General features: G+C 45.2%; 1 long non-coding RNA gene across 1 annotated transcript; it reads left to right on the top strand.

Annotated features, from left to right (window-relative positions):
* Nucleotides 1-821: 821 nt before the first annotated feature.
* LOC120974359 (uncharacterized) lies at nucleotides 822-2,139 on the top strand. Its single transcript, XR_005769758.1, has 2 exons — nucleotides 822-1,031; nucleotides 1,119-2,139. It is a non-coding gene; the product is annotated as an uncharacterized lncRNA (long non-coding RNA).
* The last annotated feature ends 878 nt before the right edge of the window (nucleotides 2,140-3,017 follow it).

Genomic DNA, 3,017 nt, shown 5'->3' with positions numbered 1-3,017 from the left:
GAATGTGTCGATTTGCATCAGTCCTGTTTTTAATTACAGTTGATTGGGTTGGATCTTCACAGACGGGTAAATATCTCCGAGTCCATCACACAGACGTGTTAGTGTACACATGTATTTGTTCTTCGAACATGCACATGTTGCTGGATTTGATGCTAGATATTTTTGTTATCATGTTGGATTTAGCTCGCTTTGTGTCCCTCACAAACTCATACTGATTGGCTACCTGGACACTGAAAACTGGAAGACTAATCTTAGAATCTCTAGGTCTAGAACAGTTTCACTTTTGTGGATTTTTTTGAGTTCTTTTGTAGCCTAAAACTGGTTAATCATGTTCTGCCACGTGCTATTGTTTGGGATATGGAAGGGTACGAGATCTGGGGGTGCATAGAGCGATTTCAGTTGCTATCTGCGACATTCTGTCTGTAGTCTGCTTGGCTTACGGCGTGCATGCGAGTCCGATTTGACTACGTCTGTGGAGTTGCATGTGGTGGGCCTGGCGCTAACCGCCCCTGTATTGTGGACGTGGCCACCATCGGTAGGCTTTATCACATTTTTTTCTTCTGAAGCTGATCTGTTGGATGTTTCCTGATATAGCGCTGGGTTGCACGTCATTTGGTTTTCCCTGTGTTGGCCTACGATGGCAGCGGCACGTCGCTAATTTTTTTTCACAGAGGTTGCCACGTGCGCGCCTGTAGAATTTTCTCTGGCGGCGCCGCTATGTTCATGTTTTCTGGACGCCGCTATTATAGCTGGTTCTGGTCTTCTCCCGTTGTTTCTCTCCACGTCTCTGGTCCTTATAAATACGTGATCCCCCCCATTGTTTTCCCTCGTGTTTCAGGTTGTGGTCTTCACCCAGTCCGCGGGGAGTTCTGGCCGAAGCGGCCTTCGCCGTCCTCCTGAAATCCGTGGGGCTGTTGTTGGTCGTCGACGAGGTCGTGCTGCACCCATGGCGGAGGGTGCTATTGGTGGCCGTCTACCCGATGATCAGTTAGTGCATGGTGGTCGTCATCCCGCTGGCTCCGCACCTGCTGGTAGATTTGGCTTAACCGGTGGCCTTTTGTTAATCTCTCCTGCGTATTCGATGTATAATTAGGTATTTATTTGGTCGTTTTCTGCAGGGGCTACAGCTCAGAGTTCGTCGGCTGGTGAATTGCGCCGTCGGCGCTGAGAGATTTGTTTAGAAAAGCGTCATGTTGATTTTGTTGCCGGTGAGTTGACGCGACTACATCTGTTTAGGAAAATGCTTCGGTGATCTGCGAGTGCATGCATGCATGCAACTGTGTAGGTTTGATGTGACTGCGTGCATGTCTGTGGTCCGGGCTTCCCCCGTGGATTGCATTAGTATCCACTATGTTTGTGGTCTATTCTTTTTGTCTCAGGTTTTTTTATTCCTTGTTGCTGTGTTATTTATGGGAGATTAGACGTGACATCCTTAAAAAACATCTAGATGTGAATTAGACAAACCGTTTATGTTTTGCTTGGTTCATGTTGTACGTATATTCTTTTAGGAGGTTCTTCGGATGCGTCTAGTGGTCCGACCACTCAGGTTGGTGTTTCTGTTATGCTTCTCAGAAATATTAATCAATCATTGGGTTTATGCAATGGAACAAGTTTGATTATTACCCGGATGGGTGACAGGGTTTTAGAGGGAGAAACTATAACTGGTTCTAATAAAGGACAGCGTGTGTGCGTTCCACGTATAGTTCTGAATCCAGCAGGGTCTAAGTGGCCATTCACGGTGCGATGGTGTCAATTTACAATAAGATTGTGCTATGCAATGACAATCAATAAAAGCTAGGGACAAACCTTACATAAGGTGTGCGTGTATTTACGAGGGCCTTTGTTTTCGCACGGGCAATTGTATGTTCCAGTGTCGCGTGTTACTTTGCGTGGTGGTCTCAAGTTCCTGATTGAGGATGATTGTGGATGTCCAGCTTCCGAGACAAGAAATGTAGTTTACAAAGAAGTTATCCTACGCCTATAGATTATGGTTGGTGTGTTATATAGAAGTTATCCTACGCCTATAGATGATGGTTGGTGTGTTATATAGTATCCTAATGTAATGATTTTGATGGGCCAACATGTACAATGCATGCATGTACTGACCATTCGAGAATACAAATGTGTGCTCTACTGAAAGTATGATCATCCGGGCAGCTTCTTATTGTAACAGCATCATCACATAGCATTTGCTTTGTACAACGGGCCACGCACGGCAAGAATAAATGAGCCGTATCAAAGATCTATCAACATGTTTTCTCTGTTTATCCACATGCAGCATGCATGATGGCAACAAATATGCCTCTTTCCAGGTTATCTTACTACATCCATATTTTTACATACATGAATCTCCTATCTTAAACTAATAAAACTTACTGTAAATAATAAATAAAATCTGTATAGAGACACCATATAGATGGGCGCGGCGTGCCGCCGTGCGGGCTTTGCTAGTATATACGGTCATGGAACAAAGATAAACTATCTCTGGGCATTGTTGATCCCAGTTCATAGGAGTGCATAATAAACCACCGGCACCAAATCTCAATGAAGCTATTGTTCCAGATTAGAAAAATTATGTCATGCCTGACGCACCTAAAGACGGACATATCGAAGGTGGTATCGAGGAACTTGACAATCACCTTATACATTCTTTTGACCCAAACATTGATACTATGGAGGAACAATAACAATTACATCTAGGTAACACAACTAGGAAAGAGCTTATAGGTGAACCCCAACGAGTGGCGGGCGAGGTGGGGCACCCGCCACAGTTATTTTCCAAAAAGATATGTGACGGGTGACAGGGAGAGCCCGCCATAGCTAAAGGCAGATCAGTGGCGGGCACTGGTTTGGGCCCGTCACAGGTAGACCCTTCCAAATAAGTCCTCCGGCTCAACAACGCAGTGGCGAGCAACTCCATGGTGCCCGCCACTGGTACTCCATTAGTTGTGGCGGGTTGCTTACAATGCCCACCACAACTATAGATTAGCAAACCGCACCAATCCCATCCAAATTTT

Source organism: Aegilops tauschii, chromosome 2 (assembly GCF_002575655.3).
Source record: "Aegilops tauschii subsp. strangulata cultivar AL8/78 chromosome 2, Aet v6.0, whole genome shotgun sequence".
In the NCBI taxonomy this organism is placed as follows: Eukaryota; Viridiplantae; Streptophyta; class Magnoliopsida; order Poales; family Poaceae; genus Aegilops; species Aegilops tauschii.
The sequence above is the reverse complement of the archived record's forward strand: the minus strand, read 5'-3'. Positions and strand labels throughout refer to the sequence as shown.